Here is a 24,439-nt window from a genome sequence, read left to right as displayed (position 1 = left end):
CATGGGCTTATGTGTGTGGACAGGCAGCCTCAGAGCAGCCCCCTGGGGACCTTCCAAGATGCTGGGGGGCACCTGAGCCTCATGCACCACTGGCTGGCTGCCTGGGAAGCCCATGGGCATATGTGTGTGGACAGGCAGCCTCAGAGCAGCCCCCTGGGGACCTTCCAAGCTGCTGGGGGGAACCTGAGCCTCATGCCCCACTGGCTGGCTGCCTGGGAAGCCCATGGGCATATGTGTGTGGACAGGCAGCCTCAGAGAAGCCCCCTGGGGACTTTTCAAGCTGCTGAGGGGCAGCGGCTGCAGGAGCTTCCTGGCTGCTGTCTGCCGCCTGCAGCGCCCTCTGCACTAGGGCAGCCACGTCTGTGACACCGTCACAGATAAACTGCTAGAGAATCTCCTCGTCTCAGAAATTCTGCATCCGACTCAGGTTAGCCCAGCTTCCTCTCCCCATGTTGTCTTCCCTGCGGTTTCTCTCCTCTGTGTTCAGGGCCACATTCCACCTTGTGGGGTCCTCTCCGGCACCCCTCCCTCGTTTCTCCTCTCAGTGACTCTCTGCTCTTTCTTTGTCCTCCTCTTCCCTGATGTCACGAACTCCTGGTACTAACTCAACAGAATGTGGTGCTTGTTGCCTGACGATATCAGCCTGGGGGATTTGACAAAGCCCGAAACAGAAACAAACACCAAATTCCCCCCGAATCCCACCCTCACCACCCCACAGCTGCGCTCACAGGCGACCGCCACAGCACACAGCTGCTTCCGACCTGCTGTCATCCCCCCTCTTCCAAAGGACATCTTCCAGTATCAAAGACACTGCCAGCTGTCAAAATAAGGCTTCATATTTTCATATATGTAGGACAATGACTGCTGAAAACAGATTATGCAGACCACAAACAGGAGGGGCGGCGTGGAGGAAGGGGAGGCTGGTGGTTGCTTCCTTCAAATTCGTCCTTTCTGCAGAAGTAGGGACTGAAATGACCTCCAAGTCCTGAGAACAGCAACTGCCAAGTACATCCTCCCTGTCATAAAGTTTGCATCAAAGGAAAACAGAAAAAGGGAGAAGAGTTTGATCTCTGGAGGACAAAGACGGGAGGATGCCAAACGCTCCAGACAGAGGGAGGCAGAGCCCGGAGTTCGTTATCCACGGGCTCCCCACCCCACCCACCGCGGCGGTGCTAATGAGCACAGATGACAGCAAAGTGAATTTCTAACAAAGAAAATGAGGAAGCGAAGACAGGGGAACCCAGGGCAACTGGAGGAGTAAATAGGGTGACCTTCTTAGGCATTTATTGTTGTCCTCCCTTCCTGGAGAATATTGCTGTGCACACATCTCCCCGCTGAAATTGGAAGGAGCTGCTACCATTGAAATAAAGGGCCAGAACAGGAGTGGAAGTTAGGAAATGAGGGCTTTTAGTCTTGCCCTGTAACCCTGAACAGATCACTCAGATGTTCCCTGTCTCAGGTTCCCCAGTTATTGGGCAAGGATCCTAAAACCAAACCCAAGGATCCAATGAGATCAGAAGGCAGAATGCGTACCTCAAGGAGCCCTCAGTGGGGCGAATGGTACATCTGTGTGTGGAAACGCCATCCCCTTGGCAGTTTGCTGAGGGACTGGGTTTATTTTCAAATGTCACTGGATTTCACACAACGTAATGATAGTCTGCAGTGTGAGTTCACGTGCTTCCTGGCCCACAACTTCTGTGATGAAGGTGGGCAGCGCACAGTCACATGACAAGGTCAAAATCAGATCAGCTGCCAGGCTGTTATGGGCTCCCCCCACACCCCAGCAGGGAGGACAGTCTGTGTTATCCTCAAGCAGTGATGGCCTTGGGACTTTAGTCTCTGGGGCCCAACTGTAGTAGCTATTGAGAGCTGGGCACTCCAATGGGCATGGAGATTCGAATACACAGAGATGCAAAACCATTCATTTCTCTATTAAGCCACGGGACCCCCAGAGTGGGAACTGGTGGACATTTCTGAGAGGGTCTACAGGAAATGTATCATCATAAAAATCCCCAGCCTAGTAAAAAGCGATATGTCACACTCAAAAAAGCTGCAGAGAGGGTGCAGTGGCTCACTTCTATAATCCCAGCACTCTAGAAAGCTGAGGTGGGACGATCTCATGAGCTCAGGAGTTTGAGATCAGCGTAAGCAAGAGCTTGACCCTTCTCTACCAAAAATAGAAACATAATTCAGGCATAATGGTGTCACCTGTAGCCCAGCTACTTGTGAAGCTGAGGCAGGAAGATTGCTTGATCACAGGAGTTTGAGGTTACAGTGAGCTATGTTCATGCCATTGCACTCTACTTGGGGCAACAGAGTAAGACTTTCTCTCAAAAAAAAAAAAAAAGTTGCAGGGAGTTTTAGTCCCTCAATTAATCCTGAGACCTCAGGGATGGAGCTGGAAAGTCAGGTAGCTCTACCTGTGATATAAGCACCAGGTGAAGGCCTTGGCATAACCAACCCAGTACGGGGAAGCTCTGGAAGTCAGATTCAGCAACCATGGAACTCACTTTAGTGCAAAGATGTGAGGTCACATGGGGACCCCCAAATTCTCCCACCACCCACAGGTGGTTTCTCTGTCTAACGGTGAAGCCCAGTGGGAGGCTAGGATAGCATCTACAGAGCTCAGGACAGAGTGGGGACAAGTAACCAACAGTGATGCTGCCCCTGGCATTGCTGGAATTTGTGGGTACAGGAGCCAAGCGGAGAAGGTGGTTCTCATTCTGCTGATGCAGAAATTCTAGTTTGGTTCCACTGACATATAGAATCTATATCAGCTGTGGTTACATTAACCAGGTAGGACATGGATTGCAGAATGGAGAGAAATATCTAAGAGGGATCTCAGCATGAACAGGAGAGACTCTGTGATGGGTGAGTGGTTTCTGGGATGGCCCCACCCTGTTGTTTCTGGGGCAGTAACTGGATGAATGAAAGAATTTTAGGCCTTGTGTTTTAATAGTTGGATCATTCTGTTAGGTGAGTGCATATTTCAAACCATGTACTGGAAGACATGTTTATGGGGCCTCGTAGGGCCTCGCCTTTGCGGAGTGAAGCAAGCTGCCCCCACTTCTAGCCATGTTGCATCATACAGGCTAGACTGTTGACTGAAACAGATGCGACCTGATCCAAAGAGTAGCAGTCACAGATGGTCACCTTGATGGGCTCAATTGCATTCCTGTCAAAGAATAGGATAAAGCCCCAAGCCCTCAAAATTTTAAAATAGGACCTTATTAGGAAATAGGAAGATTCCTGTATAGGTTTCAGAGGGAGCCTGGCCCTGCTGACACCTTGATTTTTGACTTCTAGCCTGTAGAACTACAAGCCATGCCTTTGGTTAAAGCTACAAGCCTATGGTAATTTATTCTGACAGCCCCAGGAAGCTGATACAGTCGTGTACCAACCTATGATGTGGCCTGGGTGCAAAAGCTAATTCATATGTAGAAATCCTAACCTCCAGTAGCTAAAATGTGACCTCATTAGAAAAAAGGGTCCAAAGAACTCAAGTCAATCAACAAGAAAAGAGTAAACAACCCCTTTTACAAGTGGGCAAGAGACTTGAACAGAAACTTCTCTGAAGATGACATATGAATGGCCAACAAACACATGAAAAAATGCCCATCATCCCTAATCATCAGAGAAATGCAAATCAAAACCACTCTAACTCCAGTGAGATTAGCTCACATCACAAAGTCCCAAATCTGCAGATGCTACGGTGGAGACGGAAAGAAGGGGATGCTTTTGTACTGCTGATGTGATTGCAAACTAATACAACCTCTGTGGAAAGAAGTATGGAGAATTCTCAAAGAACTAAAAGTCGACCTTCCATGTGATCCTGCAATGCCAATACTAGGTATCTACCCAGAATAAAAACAATCATTTTACCACAAGGACATTTGCTCAATTTATAGTTGCCGAGACGTGAAAGCAACTCAAGTGCCCATCCACCATGAATGGATTAACAAACTGTGGCATATATATACCTTGGAATACTATTCAGCCATAAGAAAAGATGGAGACTTTACATCTTTTGTGTTCACCTGAATGGAATCGAAACACATTCTTCTTAGTCAAGTATCTCAAGAATAGGGAAAAAGTACCCAATGTTCTCATTAGTAATATAAAACCAATATATAAACAACTACACCCCCGCACAAAAGCAAAAACACAATGTAGTCTAGTAAGGGGGAGGAGAGAAGGGAGAGAGGGGAGGGTGAGGGTGATTGGCGGGATCTCACCTAATGTGCACAAGTTGAGGGTGTTCAGCACACCCCCTGGGTGAAGGGCTCAACTACAACTTGAACTTTACCTTAGAAATGAAAACAACGTTGGGGCAGCGCCTGTGGCTCAGTGAGTAGGGCACAGACCCCATATACCAAGGGTGGCAAGTTCAAACCCAGCCCCAGCCAAACTGCAACAAAAAAATAGTTGGGCGTTGTGGTAGGCGCCTGTAGTCCTGCTACTCGGGAGGCTGAGGCAAGAGAATTGCCTAAGCCCAGGAGTTGGAGGCTGCTGTGAGCTGTGACAGCACAGCACTCTACCATGGGTGATTGAGACTCTGTCTCTAAAAAAAAAAAAAGAAAGAAAACAACGTAACCTAAACATTTGTATCTTCATGTAGCGTCATTGTAGATGTAATTAGGCTGAGATCATGCTGGAGTAGCAGCTCCAATCCACTATGAAGGCGTCCTTAGGAAAGGGAGACACAGGACCGAGACAGAGGTACAGGCAGAGCGCCTCGTGAAGAGGAAGTCAGAGACCGGGGAGATCAAGGCTGATGTTTATAAGCAAAGGAGCCCCAGAGATGGCCAGCAAGCCACCAGATGCTCAGGGACAGCCCTGGAACAGGTTCTCAGCCCAGCCCTCAGCAGGAACCAGACCTGCCGACACCTCAGTCACAGACTGCCGGCCTTCAGAACCGCAAGATGGTACATTTCTGTTAAGCCATCCAGTAGGTAGAAGTCCGTCGCAGCAGCCCTGGCAAACTGGGCAAGAACAGGTCCACTTCTCTCTCTCTCGGGAGAGGAGCGAAGACATACTGCGAGAATGAGGTCATTCCAGCTGCCAGGGCAGTCTGAGAGGTCGTGACGTGCAGAGGTCAGACTGACCACAACCCAGCTGAGGAGGGGGCACCCTCGGAGGCAGATGCAGAGCCTCTCTACCCCACAGCGTTCCTCTCCTGCGCTCATTCACCATGAGCATCTTTAAAATAGGCCCCCTCCCATTTAAAAATTTTTTTTACTTTTCTTTTTTTTTTTCCATCTTTTTGAGAGAGAGTCTCACTCTGTCTGTCTGGGTATAGCACCATGGTGTCATAGCTCAGAGCAACCTCAAACTCCTGGGTTCAAGCGATCCTCTTGACTCAGTGTCCTGAGTAGCTGGGGCTACAGGGGCCCAGCATGCTGGGTAGTCTTTTCTACTTTTAGTAGAGTCGGGGTTCTCGCTCTTGCTCAGGCTGGTCTTGAACTCCTGACTGGAAGGGATCCTCCTGCCTCAGCCTCCCAGAGTACTAAGAGTAGCCACCACACCTGGTCCCCTCCCATTTTTTATTTTATTTTATTTTTTGAGACAGAGCCTCAAGCTGTTGCCCTGGGGAGAGTGCTGTGGCATCACAGCTCACAGCAATCTCAAACTCCTTCCTGGGCTTAAGCAATTCTCTTGCCTCAGCCTCCCAAGTAGCTGGGATGACAGGTGCCCGCCACAACGCCCGGCTATTTTTTGGCTGCAGCCGTCATTGTTGTTTGGCGGCCCAGGCTGTATTCGAACCCGCCAGCTCAGTTGTTATGTGGCTGGCGCCTTCGCTGCTTGAGCCACCCTCCTATTTTTTAAAAAGACTTTAGACTGTTGCCATGAGAAGAACCTCACTAGAACAAATAGCACAGGCCCTGTGGGTCCAGGAAGTGGTGTTCTGTGCAGATAATGGGAACCTGGTGACACAGCAGCTCCCAGGGTTGCTGGGATCTGTAGCCTGAGTGTGCTGTAACTTCCTATGGCTAAGCTAACGGCTTTAATTTCATATTTCTTATTCCTGTTACCATTAATAAGATTAAGGAGTTCTTTTATTGTGGCTGTGTGGAGAGTTTCCATATTTTCTAAGGTGAGTGGAGGGACAGAGGGGAAGGCAAGAAAGCAGATAGGCTGTCTCCTTATTCAGTGGAAGAATAAGAGCCTGAAGCAATGGCTAGGTCTTTCCAATATCAAATTAAAAGATAGAAAAAGCAAGGTGTTCCTGGGGACCCAGGGAATGAGGTGGTGTTTGGTCTCATTCAAGCTAGTTCAAGTTTCTGCCAATTCCCCAAAGACTTGCAGCATGACCTGGGGTTGGGTGGGGGGGTCTCCTAGACTGCTTCTTGTCCTTCTGGTTGCACCTTGAGGCTTTGTAGAAGTCACTCACTTCTGGAGATAAATTACTCTCAGAACTCTGGTCCACCTGGGGAGGTGACCCTTCTGCTCTGTTCACAAGCATAAGTCAGAGCTTGCAGTGGAGACGGCTATATACCTGTTGATTGGAGGGGACGGAAGACACCCCCTCCAGGGCCCTTCCCAGGAGGCCAGGGGAGGGTAGAGGTTCTAGCTACTCCGCAGGCTAGGCCTGGCCTTTGGAGTCCTGTCAGGTGCCCAGAAGAGGAGCCCCTGGGAGCTTCCCAGACAAGGCTAAATGGTTAGATTGATAACACACTTCCCTAGGGCTGGCAGGCCAGGTGCCCTACTTAGAAAGGCGCGGGGGCAGCCGGGTGCACCTTTATGAGCCCTAAATAGCAGAGTAGCACGTGGAAAGGCCAGGCGCCTGACTCCCTGCTGAGGGAGGTATCCCCCTTTGTCCTGGTGTCCAGGCAACAGCAAGGGAGACTGCTGGCAAAGCAGCAAGATGGCCCAGTGGCTGTGTGGTCACTTGGCCCTTCATAGCTGGGTGCTCTGAGTATAGGTCACACCAAGACCACTGTTCCATTTCCGTTTCAGGCCCCAGGACAAAAGGGGGATACCAGAGAGGCCTGAGGGCAGGGGGTGCTAAGCTGAGGGCTTGGAGTGGGTTTCCTGGAGTCCATGACCCCTAGAAATGCAGGCAACTCCCGTGGACGTGTGCGTGTTTCTGGGAAAAGTCCATAGATTTTGCCCAGCATCTCAAAGAGATCTGTGTCCTTACAAAGGTTAAAATCACTGACATAGGAGTCTCCTTGACAGAAAAGGCAAGGCCACTTGAGTCCCAGGGGCTCGGGGAGGGGTGAGGCAGTGACCCCAAGCTTCCTGCACAGCAGCCAGGAGTCCTGAAGGCAGAGCCAGCCTGTCAGAATCATGTCCCTGTCACTGAGCTGTTTGTGGCCCTGGGTGAGTTTCTGATCCTCTCTGAGGAGGGACACATGTGTTCACTAGAGGTCTAAGATCAACCCCTTCCCTGGGGGCACACAGCCTGTCCAGGCTTATACATCTTCCTGTGACCACATCCCCTGCCCCTCCCCTACTCTCCAAACGTCCTGCTTTCAAACCTTCTTCTTTGAACGTTCTAACCCAAACCCGGCTTGTCCTGAGGATACTGCAGCTCTAGAGCCTTCTGGAGTGATGCCTGTCCTCCCACCAGAATGGGCCAGGCTTCCTTACTTGTCCTGCCAGTCCCTCGTTCCCCCTCCTTCTCCCTAAGCCTGTTATAAGAAGTGGACGGGGGGGGTTGGGGGAGTGCTTTCCCTGTCATACTACAACCTGATCACGCACCTGCCCCCTTGCCACGGCAGGGAGCCCTCACAATGTCTGTCTCATAGAAAGGCATTTGTCACTTCTAAGGACCAGACCTACTGTGCCCTCCCTTTTCTCAAGGGAAATTACATCTTCACCACTGCATGTTGGGTGTTGGGGGGGCAAGTAATGTACCCCTTTAGTTCACTGGTCACCAGGACAACAGGATAGATAACTAGTCCTGGGGGAGAAGAGTGTTAGAGATCCTGCATGCAGGGGCTGATTGGGGCTTTAGGGTATGTCCCTCAAGAAGAGGAAGAGTGTGTCTATGTGGGAAGAGGAATGAAATGGTTTAAAGACCAAATGGGCGAATGATGCTGTTGCATTTCGGAAGAGGAGGTTTCACGGTCTCCTTTGTAGCTGGGTGGGGCTGTATTCTAAGTTCAGCTTGATGCAATACAGGAAAACACTGGTCCATAAAAAATTATCCTTGTGTAATCCTTCCTTTTATCTCCTCCCATGGCAACCTTGGAGCCCACATGTTGAGGATGTCAGTGTCACAGGATAAAAACAGCCCAGGCCCGTGAATGACTACATGTCATTCCTCCTGTCCTTCCTAACTTGCCCCCCGACCCTGCAACCTTGGACCACATCAGGTTTAAAGTAAGGTAGTAACACTTGTGTTTTGCTAGGGCACTGAGATGAAGGGGTTGCTTGTCAGACTACTGAGCCTGCCCTGACTTACACAGCAGGTGCTCCATAACGGTGGTGACTGAATCTTCTGATCAGAGCCCACTCTTTTAACTTCTGTACTTCTCTTGATTGGCATTCTGCATGCTTTTTCTTCCCTTCTTCATAAAATAAAATTATTTTCTGATTTTAAAAGTAGTATGTTCTCAGAACTCAACAACAAAAAAACGAACATTCAAATGGGTAAAGGACTTGAACAGACATTTTTCCAAAGATACACACAAATGGCCCAATAAGCACATGAAAACATGCTCAACATCTTTACTCATTAGGGAAATGCAAATTGAAACCCCAATGAGATACCATGTCACACTCATTAGAATGATTATTACTTAAAAGTAAACAAAGACAAAAAATAGCAAACATTGGCAAGGATGTGAAGAAATTAAAAGCCTTTTACACCATTGGTGGGAAGGTAAATTGTCACCATTGCTATGGAAAATAGGAGGGCAGTTCCTCAAAAAATTAAAAGTAGAATTACCATGTGATCCAGCAAGTGTACTTGTGGGTAGATGAATAGATAAAATGTGGGATATCCATAAAATGGAATAAAATTCAGCCTTAAAAGGAAGCAAATTCTTACACCTGCTACACCACCCATGAACCTTGAGGATATTAGGCCAAGTGAAATAGCCAGTCACAAAGCATAAACACGGTTCTGTGTGATTCCACTCACAGAGACAGAAGATAGAATGGGGGCCCTCTGGGGGCTGGAGGGAGAGGGGAATGGGAAATTGCTTGATGGGTATGGAATTTCAGATTTGTAAGATGGAAATTGTTTTGAAGATTGGTTGGACAACAATGGGAATATATTTAACATTATTAAACTGTGCTTGTACATGTCAAGAATGGTTAGAATGGCAAATTTTAAAGTTATGTGGATTTTATCATAATTAATTTTTTTCTTATTTAAAAAGTGATATGTATCCATGTCAAAACATAAAGTATGAAGGAAGTAAAAAACATTCATCCTCTGTCACCCCAGTAGAGATAATCACTGTTAAAGAGTCTTTTTATGTAGCCAAAGTAAAGTTCACTTCTAAAACATTGATTCAACAGTTTAAAGCAAAAGTCCAGTCTTGGTGGAGAGGGTGAGAATTAGCCCACTTTTTGCCTCCAGATAGACAGAAATAACTCCCGTATTTTTCTCTAAGTCTTCCAATTTGAATTTGGTGAATACTTTCTTTGTATAGGAAGCGCAGAGACCTTAGTCATAGGCCAGGGTTTAGACAACTATAATTAGTTTTAGATTTGAGACTGTACAAATTGATGCCTGGGGTGTTTCTTCCTTTCATTTACACACATCCTCATTCATTGAAGGAGCATTTGTTGGAACATCTACACAGAGCAGACACTGCACTTAGGGGCTCAGGAGACAGCAGTGAATATGAAAGGACACTTCCTATTTGGGAATGCAACGAACTAAGACAAAAACTACAAACTATAAAGTGTTCTGAGGGAAAGAAACAGCTCAAAGCTGTGGAAAGAAACGGGACAGGAGGTAACATCTGAGCTGAAACCTGGAAGATGTGAATGAGCTCCCTGTAAAATGCTAGAAACTTACCTGAGCAGACAAAAGAATCCAAGGTGAGAGCTAGCAGGATAGTGGCTCAAGGAGTACGGCGCTGACCCCATATACTGGAGGTGGCGGGTTCAAACCCTGCCCCAGCCAAAAACTGCAAAAAATAAAAATAAAAAAAGAAGCCCACCAGAGCCTGCTGAAGACAGCATCTTGACCTGGCTGAGTATGCTATAATGTAAAAGATGATGTAAAAATTCACTGCACACTTCAGGCATGTGTACTTTACTACACGAATGTTATACTTTCTAACAAATAAATCACCCCTTTCCTTTTTTTTTTTTTTGTAGAGACAGAGTCTCACTTTACCACCTTCAGTAGAGTGCCATGATGTCACAGGACTCACAGCAACCTCCAGCTCTTGGGCTTCAGCGATTCTCCTGCCTCAGCCTCCGGAGCAGCTGGGACTACAGGCGCCCGCCACAACGTCCGGCTATTTTTTGGTTGCAGTTCGGCCGGGGCTGGGTTTGAACCTGCCACCCTCGGCATATGGGGCCGGCACCCTACTCACTGAGCCACAGGCAAAAAAGAAAAGGAAGGGAGAGGCATTCCGGGTGGAAGGGATGTTATATAAGCACCAAGGCCTGCAGGTGGAAGTGGGGGAGGGGGGCAGTGACAGGAAGCTGGGTGCACATCAAACTCACAATGGCCATCCCTGAGGAGGGAATTAAGACTGAGGGAGGGGGACCAGGGATTTTAACTTTATTTTTAAAAATATTGTTGGTGAGTGTGCCCTCGTGTTTTACACGTAATATTTAAAAAATAAATAAACGGGCTCAGCGCCTGTAGCTCAGTGGCTAGGGCGCCAGCCACATACACCGGAGCTATCGGGTTCCAACCCAGTCCCAGCCTGCCAAAAACCATGACAACTACAATCAAAAAATAGGACTTGTGCCAGCGCCCGCAGTCCCAGCTACTTGGGAGGCTGAGGCAGGAGAACCGCTTAAGCCCAGGAGTTGGAGGTTGCTGTGAGCTGTGATGCCACAGCACTCTACCGAGGGCGACATAGTCAGAATCTGTCTAAAAAAATAAAATAAAATAAATAAATGAAATAAAGGAAGCCGTTTTGCTTTCAGAATGGTGCTTCTTGCCTTTCCTATAAGCTTGTTATAAGGACGTTCGTGGCCTTGAAGATCCCTTTCTTGGCTCAGAGAGGAAATCCACAGCCGACAGATCCCCGGACTTATGATCTCTTCTGATCAGGGCTGTGGTCCTTACAATGTCCCTGACATAACAGCATTTCTTTATAAGAGGGGTACAAAAAGGAACCACGGGCTGCAATGGTCCCCACTTCATTTATTTCATCTTTAGGAAGCACTTGTTAGAAACCAGGCCCTGCTCACCTTGCAAACAAGGAACCCCCACCTCACCTCTACCCCTCTACACAGTTCTGGAAGAATCCGGTTTGGTGGCAAATAGATTAGCACCCTGGGGGTCGGAGCGGCGGATGCAGAAAGGAAGGAGCAGACGTGCAAAGAGAAAGGAGATTCCTGGCCTTCCCTGCCAGCCTGGGCTCCAAGACCCTTTCCAGTTGAGGCGCTGGGAGCGAAAGAGCAATTTCTAGGCCACCACTTTCTGGGGGTTTAGAAGGCGCTGGAAGGTCTATCTTAACCTTTGACAGAACCCTTTCTCTCCTTCTTCCAGACCGCCGTCGGCTGGACGCAGCAGAGGCTGGGTGGTGCCCAGAGGAGCCTGCGCCTTCGCCTCACTCGCTAGCGCATTTTGGGGCGAGCCCGGCGGACACGAGCCCGCGCCGGGGCCTGGGTCGTCCGAGCGGCGGCAGGGGCTGGAGCCTCCCTCCCCGGCCTGGTGGCCCTTCCCGGGTGGGGCGGGCCGTCGCCGCGTCTCCCCAGAGGTCCTCGGCCGTGGGTCCCAGGGGGTTCCCACACCCCTTGAGTGCGACGCGCCGGGTGAAATCTGGGCGTCTCTACTGTTCTCAGAAGTGGTTTGGAGACTCGAAGAGGAGTTTCCACGACAGCCTGGAAGACCGATGTCGCGGGTGGTCGCCGGGACGACCTCTCCCCGCACCCCCAGCCAGCAGGTCGGTCCCGCGGGGAGAGGTCCCGCCCGACCCAGTCTTTGCGCAAACGGCTCTGGGGCGGCCGCGGAGCTCCGGGGTGCTCGGGGAGCCGGGATGGGGCAGCGGAGCCCGCCGGATCACAGTTTGGGCGAGGGGCTCCGGACGAGAAAGCAAGCGGGGTCCCCCGAGAGACCCACTTGGAGGCTCTTTGAAGGGACCCCGAGTCAGTACCAGGCCCGCCCCGCCATATTCCTCCAGTCGAACCCAGCATGACCCCAGGTCTCAGGTGAGGTTGGATGTGACAGTCTTGCACCAGAGCAGCGCGGAGGGCTAGACTCCAACACATTTTTATTGAATAAGTAATTTAAAAATATATAGCATATATTTGGGGAGAGGGGCGCTGGATGGCGCACTTGGCCACAATACTGGCTGCGCCTGCGGGCACAGCTGGGGAGAGCCAGGTGGCTCTGCTTTTCTTCGCCGTCCTGGTGTTGTCTCAGACCCTTGATTCCTCCCCAAAATGACTGATTTCGGGGAAAATCATACTCCTTGTTCTATTGGACTCTGGAATCTGAAGTGAGAATCGCCAAGTTATCAAAGTAGGTTCAAGGAGGGGCCTCGTCCAGTTACACCCGTGGTCCCAGACTGCCAGGTTCTGGGGACCAAACTGCATTTTAACACTAGGGGAGTTCTCTGTAAGTCCATTTATGTGACTTGGTACATTTAAACACGTCATTCTGAGAAGGGGACCTCCTGGCTTCACCTGGCCACTGAAGAGTGCAGGACATAGGCTGAAGACCCCAGAACCCTCACCCTGAATAGAACACTCAGGGCTGCCAGAAGAAAGGAAAGTACCCACGTTCCCAAAGGTCCAACTGAAGTCACAGGCATGCACCTGTGGACTGTCCTGACGGCCAACGATTGCTTGCCAGGCGTCCCTCCCCACCTACATCCATTCAGCTCTGTAGACAAGAGGGCCAGCATGCACTTTGGCCATAATAATAATTTATTAGACTTCTCTGCCAGCCTGGAACAGGACATTTCGTGTTGGGACCAGCACTGCTCAACAGCACCCTCTGCTCTGAGGGAGCATTGTCTCCTTCTGGTATCCAGTGGGGCAGCCACTAGTGGCTCGTAGCCATTGAGAGCTTGAAATATGGCTACCACAACTGAATTTTCAATTTTATTTCAATTTTTAAAGTTTGAGGTATGCACATAAAGTGTAGAATTTGATGTCTGATTTATATACCTGTGAAACCACTACCACAATCAAGATACACGTCTATCACATCCGAAGGTTGTCTTGTGCCTCTTTGTAATTCCTTCATTTCTGTTCTCAACCCATCCAGACATCCAATGATCTGCTTCCGGGCATTATACTGTTCATATTGTCTGGACTTTTATACAAATGAAATCATGTCTGTACTAATTTGGGGGGGGGGGGCGGGAGGGGACCTGGTTTCTTTCACTCAGCAAAATTATTTCGGAGATTCACCCATGTTGCTGTGTGTCTCATCCTTTTTATTGCTGAGTGGTATTCCATTGTTCCATTTGTAGACCACAGTTTTATGTCTTGATGGAGATCAGAGTTGTTTTCCCTTTTTGCCTAACACAAATGAAGCTGTTATCAACATTCTTGTACAAATCTTTGCATAGACATATGCATTCATTTCTCATGGGTAAATTCTTAAAAGCAGACTGGCCAGATCATAGTGTATGTTTAACCTGTTAGGAAACTGACAATCTTTTCCAAAGCGGGTGTATCATTTTACATTCCCATCTGAAGCTCAGAGTTGCAGTTGCTTCACACACTAGCTAATACATAGTGTGGTCTTTTTGTAATAGGTGTGTAGTGGTATCTCATTGTGGTTTTAACTTGTGTTTCCTGCATCACCTTTTCATGGACTTGACACTTACCTTCCCTGAATTGTTCAGATCTTTTGCCCACTTTTTGAATTGTTTTATTATATGATGTTCTTTATTCTAGATTCAAGTCTTTTATCAAATATATGATGTGCAAACATTTTCTCTATGACTTGTCTTTTTACTTTTTTTAACAGTGTTTTTCAGAAAACAGAATTTTAAGTTCTGATCAAGTCCAATGTATTAATTTGTTTTCTAATGGACTGTGCTTTCAGTATAGCACAAAGATTTCTAAGAAATCTTTGCTTAACCCAAGGTCACAAAATTTCTTTCTGGGATTTTTCCCCTATAATTTATAGTTTTTGTTTTTACATTTAGATCTTTTGAATATGTTATAAAGCATGGATTGATTCTTTTTTTCCACAACCCTATAATTATTCCCAGTTTGCAGATGAGAATTAAGGTATTTAAATATTTGCCCAAAGGCAGCAAAGTCAAAATCTAAACGCAGATTTTTTAGGCCTCTGAAGTTTGTGCTTTAACTTCACGTGTATCTGCATGGCCTGGGAACTTATAAAATGCACACTCTCAGGCCCACCCCAGGCATTCAGCATGTCACAGGTTTCCTGGAAGTCTTCACCACTTTGCTGTTACTTTCACTGAGGTCAGAGAAACTCTAGGATAATTTACTTGCTCGTTGGTCACCTTTTCTAATATAGCCAGAAACAGGCATATTTTACTATTGAACTCCTGAGAAGATACTTAGCTCTTCTGAAGCATCACGTCATGGCATTATCAGGAGGCAGTTAGGATGCGAGAAGTGTTCTTTCTGGAGACCCACAGGAAAAGCCCTCTGTGGGCTGAACTTCCTCTCCACTGCCATGTAATGATTTTCCATCCTATGGGAAGCAGACAGGATTAATAGCCTGGTACTGTTGTCTGTTGTTCTGCCAAGGCTCTGTGAAGGTCTGTGTGTGCCTTCTAGAAGGGAGGCACATGTGTACTGGGTGGCGGAGAGGGGACAGGCAACACCTGCAATCCCTGCTTAAAGCCTCTAGGTTTGGAAACATGGTACTTGTTCTTCTAATATGCTGTAAATACATTGAGGAGCTCAGTCCTTTGTGTCCCAGATAAGGTCAAAGTTATAAGGGCAAGTCCTGTAATTTCTGCCCCCTGGGCAGGGCAGGTCAGTACTGGCCCAGCCTTCAGACAGTGCCTCAGTTATCCCTTTGGGGAAGTCCCCAGGGTCCACCCACTCTGCCGAGCGAGCTGCGTCAGCTCAGATGTCCCACCTTTGGCACGTTGCTGCTGAAGGCACCAGGGAGTACCACTGGACACTGCTTGACCTTGCATCTGATGAGAATAAAGAAAAAGTAAACCTCTATGACTGGTTTCTGTCCCATGGTGTCCTCAAGTTTCAGTTTCATTGCAACAAATTAAAGCATTAGGCTCGGTACCTGTGGCTCAAGCAGCTAAGGCACTAGCCACATACACCTGAGCTGGTGGGTTCAAATCCAGCCCGGGCCCACAAAACAAAAATGACAGCTGCAACCAAAAAAAAAAAATAGCCGGGTGTTATGACGGGCACCTGTAGTCCAAGCTACTTGGGAGGCAGAGGCAGGAGAATCGCTTAAGCCCAGGAGTTGGAGGTTGCTGTGAGCTGTGATGCCATGGCACTCTACCCAGGGTGACAGCTTGAGGCTCTGTTTCAAAAAAAAAAAAAAAAAAAAGCATTAAGAGAATGAAAATACAAGTCACAAACTGGGACAATGTACTGTATTTGCAAAATGTAAATCCCATAATGGATCGATATCCAAAATATATGAGGAATTCTTAAAACTGAACAATAAAAAAGCAGCCAACCTAGTTAAATAATCAGCAAAAGATTTTTGGACACCTTGCTTAAGAAGATGGCGAATAAGCATATGAAAAGATGTTCAAGATAATACTTCAGCAGGGAATTGCTAATTAAAACAACAATGATACCACTACACGCCTATTAGAATGGTTACAGTCCAAAACACTGACACCACCAAATGCTGGTAAGGATGTGGAGCAACAGGAACTCTCACGTATTGCTGGTAGGAAGGCAAAAATGGGATAGTTACGTCAGAAGATAGTTTGGCAATTTCTTATACAATTAAACATACTCTGACCATATGAACCAACAATGGTAGTTCTTGGTATTTACCTAAATGAGCCGAACACCTGCACACAAATAGTGCCTTTATTCATAACTGCCAAAATCAAGATGTCCCTCAACAGGCAAATGGATGAAGGAGCCATGACACATCCATGCAATGGGATATTACTTGGCAAAGAAAGAAACGAGCGATTGACCTATGAAAAGACACAGAGGAAGCCTGAGTGCATACTGCTGAGCAGAAGCAGCCAATGTGAAAAGGCTACATACTGTGTGATTCCAACTATGTATACAACATTCTGGAAAAAGCAAAACTGTGGAGTCAGTAAAATATCAGTGGTCATGAGGGGCACAGGGGAGGGAGGGAGGAACAGGCAGAGCACAGAGGATTTCTTTTTTTTTTTTTTTTTTTTTGTGGTTGTTGCAGCTTTTGGCTGGGGCTGGGCTTGAACCTGCCACCCTGGGCATATGGGGCCCGTGCCCTACTCCTTGAGCCACAGGCACCGCCCAGCACAGAGGATTTCTAAGGAAGGGAAGCTATTCTGTATGATACTGTAGTGGAAGATATAAGTCATCACTCATTTGTCCAAACCCACAGAACTATACACCAAAGAGTAATCTCGATGAACTATGAACTTTAGTTAGTAATGAAGTATCTACTAGCTCATCAACTATAAAAATGAGAGTCAAAATACATGTATAGGATGACTATGAATATGTAAAATAAAAATAGCTAACACCCAAGAATGCAACATCTAATCCAGAGAAGGGAAACATTTCTAATTTTGAGAGGCTCTAAAATAAGAAGGCAGGTTTTGAATAAGAAAACGGTTTAAAAGGATATATAACATTATGTTCTTGCTCCTTGTATGCTAGGCACCACATTTAGATGCTGTGTTTTACCAACCCTCACACAAAGCTACGGGGTGGACACCGCTGTCTCCTTTATCTAGGGGGAAGGGAGCTGCTGTGTGGGCCAGTAGGTAAGGGACGGCTTTGGGATTTGAACTCCGTCTATGCTAATCACCTTTACATTATAATTTTTTTTTTTTAGACAGTCTCCTTGTGTCGCCCTTGGTACAGTGCCGTGGCATCACAGCTCACAGCAACCTCCAGCTCTTGGGCTTAAGCGATTCTCTTGCCTCAGCCTCCCAAGGAGCTGGGACTATAGGTGTCCACCACAACACCCGGCTACTTTTTGGTTGTAGTTGTCATTGTTGTTTGGCAGGCCTGGGCTGGATTTGAATCCGCCAGCTCCGGTGCTTGTGGCCGGCGCCCAAGCCACTGAGCTACAGGCACCAAGCCTACATCATAGTTCTGTTCGAAAAATTTAGCAACTAAAGTTAAACAAAGTTGAACCATAATATCACTTGTTAATCGATCCTTGTGAAATGCTTGCTAAGTTGCTTGTCCAAGACTTTATGCTCCTACGTTCAGCAAACTCCCTCCCTCACCCCCAGCCACTAACAGGCAAATTTCAGCCACTTACCTTTTCATACTTCCATAGTCCGAGGTGGTCAAGTCCAAAGGCAGCTTTCTGTACGCCTCTACTACTGGAGTGTTGAGTTTGGCTTGTGGCCTCACGCACACACAGTTTGTGTAGGAAAACCCCTCCGGTGGGCCCGGGAAACTCTCTTGTCTCTGGCGTGACCAATTAGAGTTATCAGAGATCAGTGACTCAAGGACAAGGTTTGGGTCTTCTGGGACAAGTCCTTTTCCCATTTGATCTGGGAATGGTGCCATGGAAACTGGCACAAAAACCAGTGGCCTAGTGGCAGCAGGACCCTTGGGACAAGGCCCAGAGTCACTGGGCACTGCAGGCATGCGGGGTGCTGACTTCAGGCTCTCATTCCAGCTTGTAGGAGAGAAGGTAATGGGCCTGTTAGGAGTGACTAAAAAGGGGAGGTAAGAGCTGGCAATAGGTAGTTGGATTAGCAAGGACAGTGAAATCACAAAACCCTTTCAGGGAATCCACAAATCTCCACCCCAGATAAACCTGACCCTCCTTCTCTTGCCCTGGCTTGAGGGCATCATTAGGGAAAAAGTGGTCTCTAAACTGTGCTGTGATTGGCTGCCCCTCAAATATCTGGTCTCTGCTCAGACGACCCCCAGCCTTGGCCCTGAGCCTCAGTGCTCCGTTCCCTGTTCCAAGCACCAGTTGCAGACCGTGCCCACCCTACCCCCCTTCTCCCAGAAAGAATGAGGCCACAGGACATTCTTCCAACCAAGCACAACTCCTCACCCCCTTCCCCCTGCCTGGCCCTCCCCACCAGCTCTCCAGTAATCAGCTTCCTAAAGTCTCGGCGGACATTGCTGACTGATTCCTTATTTCTACCCCTGTGATGGTAACTGCCAGTTCGTCCCTGAAATCTGTTATTTATCATCTTCAGGGCACTTCTCCTGATCTTCTCCAAGGTCTCTTAATTCTCTCAGCCTTCTCTGATGGCTCTGCTTTCTCTGTAAACTTCCACTTGGCAGGAATGTGTTTGGGGGAGGGAGAGTCCAAGGAATCCTGTATTTTCACTTGAGCCCAGGACTCTATTGCAAGTAACCCAGGACAACACTGAGAACCACTGGCTGGCCACATGTCATTCAAGTGCCACAAAACCATCCCAGTGAGCAGAGACCCACGCTTCCCTCAGACCCACCCCCTCCGTCTCCCAGCCCGCGCCCCTCCGTCTCCCAGCCCTGCTCTGGCTGCCCTGCCATCTCCTCTCTCCCTACCCAACTCGTCCCCCAGGAGCTACCTTTCTGAAATACACCTTTGTTTATGTTGTTTTCTCCACTATGTCTCATGTCTTCACTAAGGGAAGTCACACTTGTTCCTTCTTGGCCCAACTACAACATGTCCTTGGAAAAATCCTCCTTCAGTTCTCGGCAGGCAGAACCCATCTCTCCACTCCCTGTGGTCCACGGCGTGTCACTCCACTGAAGTCAGCTGGGCATCCTCCACCCCTCCCTGAGCTCCCAGCCAGTGTCTGTCTGTGTGCAAGGACTGACTTCTCTTTAGTGTGCTAAGAAAACAGCGCCAAAAACGAGGGTGCAAATTCCTCTTTAGAGAACATTAGGACTTTAAAGATAATCCAAAGTGCAACTTTATTTGGATAAGGTTGGTAAACGTCAGGGGTCAGCAGGCTTTTACGCTAACAGGGCAGTAAATATTTTGAGCTGTGAGGGTTACATGATTTCTATCACAGCCGCCGACAAGACGTAAAGGAAGGACAGTAGCCATGTTCCAATAAACTTTATTTGTAGACACTGAAGTATGAATTTCATATCATTTTCATGTGTCACTAAAAATATTTTTTCAACCAATTAAAGATGGAGAAAGCATTCTCGGCCTGTGGGCCGTAATTTGCCAACCCTTGGTTCATGTGGCCAATCCCAGAGCTAGGCTTAACCTCCTATCATCTGGCATGAGACTTAGTCCCGTAGCTTTATCTTTTGGCTAAAAAGTCCCTGAAAATGGCAGCTTTATAGACACGAGAAGAGAGGAGCCTAGAAACGTGGATGGAGGCGGCAGAAATGCAGCCAGCCCTGCACTGGTGCTGCCCCCTGGGGACAGGCCGGCAGACATCTGTCCTTCCTCCCAGCTTTTCCCTGGGGACCTGAGAACATTCTCCCATCTCACAACCACATTGTGACAGTTGAGGTTTGTGTTCCTGACCTACACCAAATAAAGACTTCAAAACAGTAAACCAGAAAGATGTGTAAACCTTGGTAAATCACTGAAAGTGAAAAAGCAAGCTTCAAGTCAAAATTTTGGAACGGAAAGGAACATGAGATCACTGAGTTCAATCTCTTACCACCATTTACTGACCATTCACGTAGCTTTCCGACAAAAAAGAAAGGTCTAGAAAGGACTAGTTGCTCAAGGTGACAGCATGTTTTAGGCAGAGCCTGAGTCCCACCTTCCTGACCCCAGCCCAGGGCTGTCTGTACTTGCACTGACACACCTGAAGGACAGGCACAAGGAGGTGTCCAGCCATGCCCCGAAGCCACACTGCCCAGGCACTTGGTCACTCACTTGCTCTGTGTCTTTCCAGGGGTCCTCAAACTTTTTAAACAAGGGGCCAATTCACTGTCCCTCAGACCATTGGAGAGCCGGACTATAGTTTAAAAAAAAAAAAACTATGAACAAATTCCTATGCACACTGCACATACCTTATTTTGAAGTAAAAAAACAAAATGAGAACAAATACAATCCCACCGCCTCATGTGGCCCATGGGCCGCAGTCTGAGGACCCCTGCTTTAGACACTGACTCTTACCCTGTGCCCCTTGAATTCCCTAACTGTAAAATGGGGCAGAGAACTGACCTCACGAGTTTGTTGTGAGGCGGAAATGCCTGTGTCTGGCCTACTCCAGGCATTCAAGGGTTGTTAGCCACCACTGCAAATTTACTGGAAGCCTACTATGTGCCAGACGGTGAGTGCTTTGTGTATTTTGCCAGGTTTAATCCTGCGAACTGGTCTACAAAGTGAGTGTTACCTTCCTTCTGCAAAGCAGCCTGAGAAAGGTCATCTGTGTGGTGAGTGCTGAGAACAAAGCCAGGATTAGTAAGGCCTGGCCAGCAGGTTGGTTTTTATGAGAGTGTCCAAGGCACAACTGAGTTCCCATGTAACAAACAGGACTTAACTCCAACGTGCTAGCAAAGAGCAAGCACTGACTTACTAGGTAGCCTGGTGGTTTTCTTAGCACTCAGCCCTATTCAGTGGTGTGAGGATGATTGCTATTATTTCCATCCGGATTCTTAGCCTTAGGAGTGTTTTGTGGGGCGTGGCTAGTAGAAGGGGACAACCAACTTGCAAATATCACAGCTTTGAAAATACCAGCAGTTACTTGCCCTGTCTGTTCATCCGTTCATTCCTTAATTTCTGAAGTCTTAAAAACGGAATATCCACTTTATATTCAACTTGAGATACAAGGATAACAAAAATCTTTGCGAAGCAAAACTCAGTGTGCCCATGAGTTTAAAACCTTCTGTATTAGCAGACGTTGATACTGCTTGAATTTATCTGAGATAGGCAAATATTTAATACTTAGTTCTAAAAGTCCTGAGGTTTCCTATCTCTGGAAATTTTCCCATTCCACGTCTTTAAATCCTACAAGAGAGACACAGAAAAGAGACATCCCGACAAGCTAGGACGTGGCTTGCGTTCCAGGTGTGCCCACAACCAGGTCCAGCCCTCTTAGGAATCCAGGGGCCACATGGTTGTTAGTCTGTGGGTTCCTCTCCCCTTACAGTTTGTAAAAGCCACTGCACGTGGTTCAGCACAGACACATCTGGGAGGCAGGACACGGTGCAGGCCGAAGTCGAGGCCTGGCCTTCCTCATTTAATCTTGCCGAACCCCAAATTCCTAATACAGAAAACAGAGGGGGAAGGTTCCATCCCTTTCACAATCATGATGACCAAATGAACAGAGAAGTGCAAAGGAAACGGTGAAGAACCATTGTGCCTTTAAGGTGTTTATACACAAACTCAAATGTCAACGGCTGAACGAAGAGACTGCTCAAATTGCTTTTATAGCCAGCCGCCAGCATTCTTTAAGGTTTTGGGCACAGGTTTACAATCCCAAATGTTTTCTCTCTTACGTTTAATTTTCTCTAATTTAGGTCAGCAGGAAATAGCGTCTGCTTGCTTGCACTGTCCTTATCTCCCACCAGGTGGCACTGCTTTCCAACCAGCCATTTCTTCTGGTGAAAGGCTGGCTGAGGCCTCCTTAGAGCCGATCAAGTTGGAGCTGCAAGAGGAAGAAGAAAAACAATGAAGAACCACCCAACCCCCCACCTCACCCCACCGTTCACTCCCAAAGTTCAAAAAGCAAAATGGGATCTTGGGATTATGAGCTTCCGGTGACCACGGCCTGCAATCAACCCCAGATGGGGGTGACTGCGTGGAGGGCCTACAGTCCCAGTGTGTGATACACCCCTTCTTTCTGTAACAGGAAAAGGAAGCTCCAATCCCCCGTGCTGCCAAGATCCATAAACTCTTGCACACACAGAGTTCAGGGGATGTGTACTCATGTTTCAGTCTAGTGGGCTTGTATTTTCAAGAGAGGACAGCATTTAAGAACTAGGTAAATTTTTCTCCGGGATATGGCAAAGAAAAGTTATTTTTGCAAGAACAGGCATAACAGCTACGATTTGCAAGCTGTGATAGCTTAAGTATGGATGCTTGATGGACCTTAGGAAGCCAGACTGGGGCAAGCCAGTGTGTTAATGGGCATCCCTGGGAGAAGACAAGGTTGCTCTCCCCCATGGCCTGCCCTCTATGCAAATCGTACAAACACCCCCTCAGCCCCCAGGTGACATCTGCCGCCCAACCTTCAGACCCCAGAGCCCTTCATTCTACTCGGGACACAGAAGACGCAGAGACGTTGTGTCATGTTTTAAGTCAGAGCACCCTGTTTCCTCACTTCATCCCTCACACCTCAAAACTCATTTCTCTGAAAATAAGTGAGCCCTTTTGGTGGGGTGGGGGAGGGGAGTCAGCATTTTTTTCTTTATTCTTTTGAGATGAAAGTGTGGGAGGGTTATGGGGTTGTGCTATTATCACAGCTTGCCTCCATGTGGCTTCACTGCCTTAACCTTAGAATGCTTTTGTAATCAGTATGCGGAACTGAAAAAAGGTGTCTTCCAAGCTCATATGGATGTTGCTCCTAAGTACTAGATGCTACCTGTTAAAAAAAGAAAAAAGATATTTTACACTGGGCTTTCATCTCCTTGGAACCTCCTCAGAAAAATCTGATTTTCAGTGCTTACAGAAATCTGCATTTGTTATGTGACAAACTTATTTTAACTCTGGTACTGAGTGATCAGACTACCCAACTCAGCATGTTACGAAGTCCATCCCCACCATTAATAGCAACCTCCAACTAGGTTTCTCTCCAGGGAAAGGAATACTTTGTCTATGATCAGTGGACAGGGCAGAATTAACTAATCTTCACCTGATGAGCCTAAAGAACCACCCACTTCACTCCCAGATGAACACATTCTCTTTCACATTTCCCCTATCTCTTAAAACAGTATCACGGTCCTCCTGCTCAATAAAATTGAAGTCAACTAACAAAATTTGAGTGCCTTCTCCATGTGATTTCATTATGCTGGCTCTTTCCCATGTATTAAATTTAATCCTCAGAGCCACAAATTAAAATAAAAATGTTACCTTCCATCTAGAGAAAATGAAGCTCAGAGCTCTGCTGTCCCTTCTACTTGTCTCTTGCAATACTTTCTAAATGGGCGTTACCAAGTCAGTTCTTCCTCTGAGACTGGCAACACGTAGTCCAGGCCTCACCCTAACCCTCTCCTCAACTTTTTGGCTTTCCTAGACCATCCAATGATTTCCTCAAGTACCATCGTCAACATGTTTCCCTTCTATTTAGAACTTGGAAACTTCGGATTTTTCAATCAGCTCCAAATTCTCTCATCTGGCCCCATTCTATTTATTGTACCCACAAAGCTCCTCTTCCAAAATGTTCCCTCCAGTACGATTGTGTTTGTCTCCATCTGCCTCTCTTACCACACACCGATGTCATCTCTGTTCCTGGGACGTTTCCTGCTTATCATGTGTCCCCTTCCCTTGGGGTGACCATCAACCCTCCCTGCCCACACTGAGGCTCTTCTCCAGACTCGCCTCCATCACAGGGCCTTGAACGAATACCCAGGCTGCACATGTGCCCCTGGCCCAGCTCAGGAAGGTGAAGTCGGGGGAGACTCAGGGATCCCTAATATACTGCCGGTGTGATTGTAAATCATTTGGAAAATATGGCCAGTCTTGGAAAACTAAACACTTGTAAGTCCTATGATCCAGCAATTGCACTCCCCGATTAATACCTGAGAGACCTCTTGTACACACGAATCAGAATGTTCCTAACAAATTGTTTGTAGCCAAAAAACAAAAAGAAATGGTACAAAAACATTCCTAACAACCTTGTTTGCAATAGCCAAAAAAATGAAAATCACCTAAATGTCCATTGACACATTTATCTATGTTCTACCTGACACAATCACATCCCTATAAGGTAGTGAGCATGAAAACTGTGGGGCCACGGAATCAGAGGAGCAGAGCCAGTCACAGAAAACTAGGCACTGAAGGACCCTTTTTATAAAGCTCAGAAAAAGCAAAAACAAACTATATATTGAGGGCAGATGTGAGGAAAACCAAAACAAACAAAGAATAGTACAATTTTTCAGTTGTGGTAACCTTGGTGTAGCAGGGGAAGGAGAGAAATGAGACAGGGCAGGAACGCAAATAATCACACTGGAGACGTTCTAGTTAATTTTCAAGTTGGGCTCACGACTTAGACACGCTACATTATAGGTATGTATTTGTTGGCAAAAAAGGAAAGTGGGTGCCCTGTAAATAATCAGGGAAATCTATAATCATTTCAAACTCACCACTCGACTGGACTCAGAG

At 47.4% G+C, this 24,439-nt stretch overlaps 2 protein-coding genes across 3 annotated transcripts in view; both read right to left on the bottom strand.

Annotated features, from left to right (window-relative positions):
- Positions 1–24,439, bottom strand: part of TNFRSF11A (TNF receptor superfamily member 11a) — a 374,190-nt gene that overhangs the window by 109,808 nt on the left and 239,943 nt on the right. The window lies entirely within an intron of this gene.
- The window catches only part of ZCCHC2 (zinc finger CCHC-type containing 2), a 63,100-nt gene continuing 57,722 nt past the window's right edge, over positions 19,062–24,439 (bottom strand). Inside the window, exon 15 of one of the 2 annotated variants that reach the window (XR_008376046.1) lies at positions 19,062–21,764. The gene's annotated coding sequence lies outside the window, so the exon portion shown is untranslated. Of the gene's footprint in view, positions 21,765–21,784; positions 22,701–24,439 lie in introns of those variants that run through there. The other variant, XR_008376045.1, reaches the window with a different exon arrangement.

The sequence above is a fragment of the Nycticebus coucang genome, chromosome 19 (genome assembly GCF_027406575.1).
Source record: "Nycticebus coucang isolate mNycCou1 chromosome 19, mNycCou1.pri, whole genome shotgun sequence".
Classification (NCBI taxonomy): domain Eukaryota; kingdom Metazoa; phylum Chordata; class Mammalia; order Primates; family Lorisidae; genus Nycticebus; species Nycticebus coucang.
This window is presented reverse-complemented; position numbering and strand designations above follow the sequence as displayed.